The sequence below is a fragment of the Hibiscus syriacus genome, unplaced genomic scaffold (assembly GCF_006381635.1).
Source record: "Hibiscus syriacus cultivar Baekdansim isolate YM2019G1 unplaced genomic scaffold, ASM638163v2 tig00110729_pilon, whole genome shotgun sequence".
Lineage (NCBI taxonomy): Eukaryota > Viridiplantae > Streptophyta > Magnoliopsida > Malvales > Malvaceae > Hibiscus > Hibiscus syriacus.
Genome location: NW_024062843.1, coordinates 157,612 through 168,115, shown reverse-complemented (window position 1 = coordinate 168,115; position 10,504 = coordinate 157,612). Strand labels below are relative to the sequence as shown.

The 10,504-nt window shown below is 38.0% G+C and overlaps 1 pseudogene; it reads right to left on the bottom strand.

Annotated features, from left to right (window-relative positions):
* Positions 1-244: 244 nt before the first annotated feature.
* LOC120139126 lies at positions 245-1,052 on the bottom strand (annotated as a pseudogene).
* Positions 1,053-10,504: the final 9,452 nt, after the last annotated feature.

Below are 10,504 nucleotides of genomic sequence, written 5' to 3'. Positions count from 1 at the left end.
AATTCAATTAATTAATCGATTTCAAACCAAATTAAAGGATAACCGAATTCTGGAAAAAAAATCATTCCTAATTGGGTGGCCTACTATTTTAACCGAACTAATTCATTCGAGCGATCAATTCACTTGAAACCGAAAAATAAACACCCAGGTTAGAACTTGCAGCAAGCAGGGACAAACAAATATGATTATATTTATATCTATATCAAGAACCAATACCAACCAAATGCAAATAAAAACATTCGTTAAAACAAAATACCATCCACCACATTAAGAACGGAATTGAACAAGTCTTCCTGAATCCTCAGCATTGCTACTAAATAAAGAAATTTTTAACACGTTAAAAAAGGGATAGCAATCAGATTTAGTCACCCTTTTTCCTGAAAGAGCATCCTTCGGTGAGTCTAGCTTTACCACCGGTAGGCTGACATAGAACGGTCTGGCAATTACCACAACTACCACAGTTTGGGAGTTGCTAAATACGGTCGTTCTGCAAAAAAAGACAAACCCAGAAATTAACAAATGAAATCACCTTTACAGATACAAAATTAGATGGTATTTAAGACTCTAAATCTATATCAACGTAACTTACATGTTGAAGCAGCCTTGACATTTGACATCCTTCAAGATAGAGAAAACGAAAGACAGAACCAAGTTAATCAAACCGATACAACAAATCGTAACATTGATAATAAAGATTATATACATCACCATAAAGACGGAATTGGGAGTCTGAACAAGACGCTTGAGCTTGTGCTTCTTCTTCTCAAGCTCCGTTGGAGGATTCAACAAATCAATGTCGTTTTGAAGACCCTAAAATCACACAAAAGATGCAAAATCTCAGATTTGACTGGTTAAACATAACAAGAAAAATACAGACGAAACAATTTGAAAAGATTAGCTCTAAATGTAAAAGGACAAACGAGCGCAAAATTAGAAAAGATGCGGGGAGATTTACCATGTTTTGCGGTGGAGAGGTGGATGACGGCGCAAGGGTCTGCGGGGTTGAAGCTTGATGGAAGAGAGAAGCACCAGGGAAATATTTTAGGGTTTGAGTTGTTAGCCCTTAATCCCTTATATACAAGGGTGGATTATACATTTACAGTAAAAATATCGGATTTTTAAGAAAATATCGTGGGAATTAAAAAATAAATTTTACATTATTTTTTTAATTATTTAAATAATAAGTTAGGACCAAATGCTTTCCTTGTAATTTATTTAAAGGAGTAAATTCATTTAATTAAGTTAAAGTATGACTAATTTGATAGAATGCATAAGTATTGCAAACCAAATTGTAACACCCTAATCCAGTTTGACCCAAAATTCATGGATTACTATAGTAATAAAAATTTTCTTTAAAAATTGTGTTGTAATTTCACTGAAAATAGATCATTCATAGTAATAAAATAAAATGTGACGTTAATATGAGTTTACAAAATAGTGGGGAGCTCCTAAAGTATATCCAATCAAGTACAAATCAAAGTTACGACTGAATATATATAAGGGTCCATAAATAGTACATGCCCTCTAAAGATGACTCAAGACGTACCTGATAATTTTTGTTGGTTTGAAATGTTACACCGAAATATCTGGTGATAATAACTTCCCACGAACTACCCTAAGAATCTGCGCACGGAAACACATTCCGAACGATGAGCTTAGAAGCTCAGTGCCTCACTTATAATTGTATTATACTACATTCATTCACTAAATAAGTTAGCTAGTGGCACAGGTTTGAACATACAAAGTTATTGATTTTAACTACTGAGTAGACATCATGGTGCGGCTGAGGATTCTGTATCTTGAAGCTCACACACCCATCTAGCTTTTTTAAGATACCCTCGAGTAAGGTGAGATCCAGAGCTGCATCAGAAACGTACACCAACAAACTTACTCCGTCGAGTTTTAGGACATTTGCACCTAATCGACTACTTAAGTGCCTTTGCACTGACCTGGATATCCACTGACTATCGTATTCTGCTAAAAAGGAACTCGAGTGTCATGACTATTTCTCAACGTCAAACAAAGCTAATTTTATGTGATCCTAATTGTTACTTTTTCTATTGTTCTGATTTAAATTATTGTTCTCGCTTGAAGTCTTATTTGTTGTTATTTAGAGTATATGGGGTAGCTTGAATCTGATCACTTAATCCTTGGATTATTTATCCAAAAATGTTCGTGGGTATCGATATGACCATTCAATACCGATACTAAACCTTTGGCATCGATACCCACCTGTTGGTATCGATAACCCCTGACTGATATACGCCATTTGGTTAAGGTAGTATCGATACTCCAGGTCGAGTATTGATACTTTGATTATGGGTATCGATACTTCACTGAGTATCGATACCTAATTTAGGTTCGATGTTTTGAAAAATCCCTCAGTATCGATACCCTTATGGGGGGTATCAATACTCTTGTCCTGGTATTGATACCCAATGAATGAGTATTGATACTACCCCTTTAAACTTGCCTAATTTTCGCATGACTGAAGAACATTGTCGATATTATTCTTACAATATTGATATCGTCGCTACGGGGTGCTCTATTTTAGCAAGGAAAATTCCCATTTTCTACCCCAAATGCCCCTATTGAGGTTCACAATTGGTGTTTAAGTGTTTTATTTGATATTATGTGTCATAAATAAGTTTTAATACATTCTAAAAACACCCAAACAATGAATCTATCATGAACATGTTTAAGTGGTATAGATGAGATAGAAGTGAGTTTTACTTGATGATTCTAAGATGCTAAGGGTGCCAAAGGTCAACCTAAGGTGAGCTTCTATTTCCCTCTTGTTTGAGAGCTTTCCCTAACTTCTATCACTAGAAAATATCAAACATATAAATTACTAACGTTGCTGAATGATTAGAGGAGAATTTAAAACGTTCAAAGAGGCCTAAATCTCCCTAAAGTGAACTAAGAATAGTTAGGTTTCTAAAACCCCTACTAAACCCATTTTAGGTTATACTTCACCAAAACTTACAAATGGGAGCTTGAATTGGAGTTAAAGGTGTGAGAATAATGGTTATTACCTTAAATTTTCCTTGCAACAACTGGAAATCTATAAAGTTTCTAGCTTTAAGCTTGGTTTGGGGAAGAAGAAGATGCAGGGAAGAGAACAAGACAAGAGTTGTAAAGAAAAAGAGGGACATGCACTAACGTGAGATTACCAAATTTTTAATGGTGTTCAGCCTTTATTTTGAACAACATTCTAAATATACTCTGGGTCCTTCTGATTTTAGATGTAACTAAAAATGCCCTTTTTTCCACCATTAGACTTAATCCAAGCCCCACTTCACTTATTCTTGGGTCAAGGTTTCCTATAAGCTATGTGTTTTATTCGAAGCATGAATCAAAATAAACCAAACTCCTAACCCAGAATTCGGAGAGTTATAACTCTCCCCTCCTAATTAAAAATTTCGTCATCCAAATTTACTTGGATAGAAAAGGTGAGGATACTGAAGCTACATGTTGGATAGAAGAGGTGAGGATACTGAAGCTACATGTCCTCCATGATTTTCCAAGTTGCCTCATCGACGCCATGGTTCATCCACAACACTTTCACTAAAGGAATCCTCTTGTTCCTTAATTCATTCACATCCCTTACTAGGATTCTGATGGCTCCTCAGTATAGGTCATGTCTAGGCTGACCTCTATCTGCTTTAAAGGTATGACATGGTAGGATCAGAACGGTATATCCTAAACATGGATAAATGGAACATATTGTAAATGCACTCCAAATCTGATGGTAAAGCTTGTCTGTAAGCCACAGGTCCGACTCTATCAAGTATCTCATAAGGTCCTATGAAGCGCGAAGTCAACTTTACCTTATGCCCAAAACAGAGTACCTTCTTCCAAGGGAAGACCTTGAGGAACACTTGTTGTAACACCCCAACCCGTACCCGACCCGGTACGAGTCCGAGATGTCACATTAACTTTTACAGACGATATTCTTACAAAATATCAAAACATTTGAACTCATTTTAAGAAAATACCACAATATTCTATTAAATTATGTTTCAGTATAAAAATTCAAGTCAAATACATATTTGTGAACATTAATATACGTATGAACAGCACCGTGAACAGTGAAAAATTTTGAATATAAATTGTGTATCGATGCACTGCTACAATAACTTTTATAAAAAAAATACGTATAAACTCGTAAAAATTTAACTGTTCGTTATTATACATTTACCATGTAAATATTTACTTTAAAACATTAAAAATTCAATCATATGATTTTGCAAAACCGATTAGAGCATATCAGATTCAAATCTTTATTTACATGTCAACCACTATCCTTATTACAAAATGCATACTATACATTTCTTTTCTGATCTGATCTTTGGAAAGGAGAAACTGACATGTCTTGCATAACTTTTATCAATCTTCTTCTTCTCAAAACCTACGTGTGAAACAATCACACGTTAAGTCATAGACTTAGTGAAGCATATAAACATATAATAAAAATCATAAAACATTTCATATATTAAATTACCTACATGCACATATACTATCTTTATCATGATCTCTATCATAATCATTAACCCATTTATCATGTGATCTTGTATTTACCATTTGCTATATATCGTGTATCTTTTCATATAATCAATTCACACATATACCTATATCATTAGCATACTTATCGGTACTTATATTACTATCACTAATTTTTTTTATCATGTAAGCATGTGTTAAACTTTTCTATACTCACCATCGGGCATCCATATCATTTTACAACAGATCACACATAGTATCATATCAAGTTATTTATTATCTTTAAAGATCATGCATTTTCCCATGTATACTTTTGAGAACTTAAGGTATGGGAGTACATTGAGGTTGTGCACCACTATGCTGTCACCACAACTCGTATAAATGTCCCGAAGGACCTATCCAGAGGTCATACAGAACCTCAGTAACTGTCCATAGGTCCCGAAGAACCTAGGTAAACTGTCCATATATTCCTTAGAACATATGTATATTGTCCATATGTCCCGAGAGACATAGGTAATTCTGTCCATATGTTCTGTAGAACATAGGTATATTGTCCATATGTCCCGAAAGACATAGGTAATTCTGTCCATATGTTCCGTAGAACATAGGTAATTCGTTCCATATATTCCGTAGAACATAGGTATACTGTCCATATGTCCCGAAAGACATAGGTAATTCCTCGACTCTTGGCATGCAAACTATACCACTAGCTCACATATTACATAACATGGGCATTATCATTTATAACATTTCATATCACTTGTTATTTCTCTTCTGTCACATACCACATGCATGTGTAAGCATATATTTCATATTACATGTAATCACGTAGATCATTTCATATGGCTTATATCATTTCTCATTTGTTCATGTAAGTATGCCTGTAACAACCCGATAATATCAAAATAATAGTTAAATGGAATTGAAGATTTAATTGTGAAAATTGGTAATTTTTAGGGACTAAACTGAAAGGTTTTAAAACTTGTAGCTTGTTTTAGAGTTAAAGAAAATTCAGGGACCAAGCCCTGAATTTACCCAAAAAAGTTAGGTATTTGGTTTATATATATGATATATGCGTGAATTGGGTTCTGAAAATCAGAACCCAATTCCTCCCAAATTTCCATTTCCTTACCTCAACTTCCGACGACGATTCCGACACCGTCCGAATTCCGATCGTCGTTTTGAAAGTACCATCGTGTTCGTTATCGAGTCAGGAACAATTCCCTCAATTTAATTGAAGCGAAACGCTGCCAAACACCGTGAATTTCAAGTCAAAGCATCGACGTTTTTTTTAAGCTCAATCGCCTAGAAAATCCTAAATTCATCGTCGATCGCTACTCCGTTTAAGACACCTCCCGCACCATCGTGTTCCTTGTGCCGTTCCGAGTCCGCCGGTGTCATCCTCGATCTCCGTTGACGGCGGCGCATGGGGAGGTGGATCAGTCAAAGATTCGGCCGAGTCGAAATCGAGCTCTCCGCCGTTCAAAAATTTGAACCGATCTTAGTAAGTATCTCGAAATCGCTCAAAATAATTTTTAGAAATTTTTCCGTGATTTTTAGAGCCCCGGAGGACGTCGCACGCGCCACACGCGCCGCCGCAGGCGAGTGAACGCTGGAAACCGGTTTTGAACCGGTTTTGACCGGCTTGACCGGTCACGACCCGACCCGTTGACCCGACCCGACCGTTGACCCGACCCGACCCGTTGACCCGACCCGACCGTTGACCCGACCCGTTGACTGGTGTTATTCTGGGAATTAATTTGGTTTTGGTGCTATATTGGTAATTATTTTAAAAAGGGTACTATTTGTATAAAATGTTTGACAGTTTGTTGACCTCTTTAGACCAGAACTTTGACCGGCTTTGACCAGCTATTAAACGACCTTTGTTTTCGACCAAAAATACCTATCCTGATAGTTTTCGACGTCTCGAATCCGTTTTACTAAATTCAAACCCGAAAGTCTCCAAATCGTCAGTCAAACCCGTTGACTTTATTTTTGACCAAGAATTCGAAATTTCGGAAGGTCATACTTTATGTTTTTCGACGTCCTGAATTTGATTCCGAAGTCCGTTTTGCCAAATTCTGACCCGAAATTCCCGAATCGAGCTTGTAAACCCAAAAGGCTTAATATTTTAATATTTTGATTATTTAAATGAGATTTGGTCAAGGATTTTTTTCAATAAAATATTTTATGAAGGTACTCGTGTTTCACCTGAGCAAGGATCAATTAGGTCCGGTATTATCCGTTCGTTAGATCAGCCTGAACCGCGTACTACGAGAATTACCCGTATGTTTCCGTATATTATTTAAATAATATTTAGATTATTTATATTAGGATTCCAATATGGATTTTTCCAATTCGTAGGGTCTAGCACTGCAGCAGAACGTGATCGACATACCCAGTAATAGGCTTCCCTATCTGATTTCCCAGACTGTTACAGGTGTGTTTCCTAACAGTATTATATTACTGATTTAAATAATTTATCTGAATACCGAGTATTTGATATTTGATTTGCTGTATTCTGATATAATTTCTGAATTAAGGTATTTCATACCGATTTCTGAGATCTGCTTATCTGATATCTGAATTATTGATTTGAATTCTGATTTCCGTATTTCTGCATATGGTTTCTAAGTATGAAATATTTGTTATGTTTTAAGTGATTAATCATTGTTTTCAATTGAATACATTCATTGTCATTTGGGGGGTATTGTTGAAGGAAGATTATCTGTAGACTTCTCGGCTTTGTGCTCAGGGTCTAAATGGCATGTGCGGTTGGGTGTATGGTTCTGGGGAACCTACACAACTATGATGTGAACGGATTGGGGTAGTGTTCATGTTTTAAAAATAAAAAACATATTGCATAAACCGATTTCATTGAAAGATTTATCTGTATATTTTTCTTATATATGTATGGAGCACACTGAGATTTTTAGCTCATTCTGTAGTTTTTACCCTTTTTCAGATAGTAGCAGACAGTAAGCTAGCAGATTTGGCATCAGTGGAAATCAACTACTTATTTTGTACGAACATATATTTCTATATATTTTTCAGTTATGTTTGATGACATGTATTTGCTATAATTTTGGACATATCTGTATTATTAATATAATGTATTGTAAGATATTAAAAAAAACCTCTGAATGGGATATGTGACCACTTAGGTTTGAGTCTAACTCACAGACCGGGTCTAGGGGGTTACATTTGGTGGTATCAGAGCTTTCGGTTTTAACACTCGGACTGTATATGGGTCCTAAATTTTGGATTTTTAAGAAATAAAAAAAATGTCACCTTATGTTATGATTTAAAGTTTTCTCGAGATCCCTGATGCTAATCTGAACATGTTTCAAATTTTTCTGTAGAGCCTTATAGATCCAACGATGAATGCTGCTAGAGGTCGTAGGACAGGACGTGGACGTGGTAGAGGGCGAGTCACTCGACCTTCTGTTACGATAGACGATCCGATGTCAGCACGTGATCCTCCTGTTCCGCAAGTAGATCCGACTCTTTCTCATGATGATCAGTTTACTCCCGTGAGAGACCCTCTCGTCACTGAAGATGAGGATACTGAGATGAATGAAGACGCCATTAATAGAGCTATCTTCCGCATGTTTCAGAGAGCTGCTAGAGCCCCTAGTAACATGACTGCAGTGGAGATTTCAAATTCTCTGGTTGCTGCTGGTGTAGTACCATTTGAGGGTATTACTGGTGGACCTCCGACAGACGCTGAGTATTGGCTGGAGGACACAGAGAGGATTATGGATGAGATAGACCTCAGACCTGAGCAAAAGTTAAAGGGGGCCCTAACTATGTTGAAGAAAGAATGCTTCAGATGGTGGCAATCCATTTCTGGTAGTATTCCGAGGAACCAATTAACATGGGATCTTTTCAAGACGCGCTTCCGGAGTCGCTACATCGGAGAGATATATCTGCAGGAGCGACGCCAGGAGTTTCAGAATCTGGAGCAGGGTAATATATCTGTTATGGATTACGAGGTTGAGTTCATCCAATTGAGTCGATATGCTCCTGGACTTGTGGACACTGAGACAGATCGATGCTTGAGGTTCGAGAATGGACTCAGGTATGAGATCAAGAGTCGAGTCGCTACCCATCGAGAGAGGAATTTTGATGCTTTGGTTGAGATGGCCAAGACTGCTGAGGAAATAGAGCAACTGGGTATGGAGCACATGAGAGATAGTGATCGAGCTCAAACCCGATTCAGGAGGCCTTCTGGTTCTGTTAATTCTTCTGCACATCCTATCAAGAGTAGCAGGGGTGATTCCTTTCAGAGAGGCGGTGCGAGTGTCAGACCTGTTGCATCTGGTGCTTCAACTTTTCAGTCTACTAGACATGGTGGATCTTCTGGGTTGCAACCTTTGCAGACATGTGATTATTGTGGGAAACATCATCTTGGGGAATGCAGAAGAAAATTTGGCACATGCTTTAGATGTGGTTCTAGTGACCATATTATAAGGGATTGCACAGTGTCAGTTTCTACAGTTCAGACACCAGCTCGTACTCCCGCTCGTACTCAGAGTACTGTTCAGACTCCTGCGGGTGGTCGTACTCAGGAGAGAGCACCTGGATCAGTTAATAGGGGCCGAGCATCTCAGAGTAGGGGTCAAGTCAGATCTGAGGCCAGACAACCTGTATTGGTTTACACTGCTAGACTTCGACAAGATCGTGATGGGCCAAATGTGACTGCAGGTACTGTTACTATTCATTCAGTTCCATACTTTACATTGTTTGATAGTGGCTCTACAAATTCCTATGTATCACATTCCGTTTCTGAGGGTCTAAATATTCCTGTTGAGAATACTGAGTGTTCAGTGATAGTTCAAAGTCCCTTAGGCCAATCCATCGTGTTGGATCGTATTTTTAGAGAGTGCCCTATAAAGATCAATGGGGAGATTTTTCTGGCTGACCTGATGGAGTTACCCTTTAAAGAGTTCGATTTGATTCTCGGCGTAGATTGGTTGGACAAACATCGAGTAAATATTGATTTTGAGACTAAGAGAGCTATTCTGAAGACCTCAGATAATCGAAAGATTGTAATGATCGGGGAACGACGTGGATTTCTGACAAATGTTGTGTCTGCTTTAGTAGCGGAGAAGATGATCAGGAAGGGTTCCGAGGCGTTTCTTGCTTATATTTTGGACACTAGGAGATCGCAATCTGATATTGAAGGCATCCGAATTGTCAAGGAATTTCCCGATGTTTTTCCCGAGGAGTTGCCTGGATTACCTCCAGATAGAGAAGTCGAGTTTGTGATTGAAGTCTATTCTGGTTCCACCCCGGTTTCAATGGCTCCTTATCGTATGGCCCCAAAGGAGCTTAAAGAACTGAAAATCCAACTCCAGGAGTTGTTGGACAGGGGATTTATCCGACCCAATGTATCACCGTGGGGAGCCCCAGTTCTCTTTGTCAAGAAGAAAGATGGGACGTTGAGACTCTGTATCGATTATAGGAAACTGAACAAGCTCACGGTGAAAAACAAATATCCTCTGCCCAGAATCGACGATCTATTTGACCAATTTCGAGGGGCTTCTATCTTTTCAAAGATAGACTTAAGATCTGGTTATTATCAACTTAAAGTGAAAGATTCGGATATTCCGAAGACTGCTTTCCGTACTCGATATGGGCATTATGAGTTTTTAGTGATGTCATTCGGGTTAACTAATGCCCCTGCTGCTTTTATGGATCTGATGCATAGGGAATTTCGACCTTATTTGGACCAGTTTGTAGTTGTATTCATTGATGACATACTGGTGTATTCTAGAAGTGAAGCAGAACATGAGGAGCATTTAAGGATTGTTCTTCAGACTCTAAGGGAGAATAAGTTATACGCTAAGTTGAGCAAGTGTGAATTCTGGCTCAGCGAAGTGACTTTTCTTGGACATATCGTCTCTGCTGATGGTATTCAGGTGGATCCGAGCAAAGTGGAGGCTATTATGAACTGGAAGCAACCCAGAAACGTCTCGGAGATCCGTAGTTTCTTGGG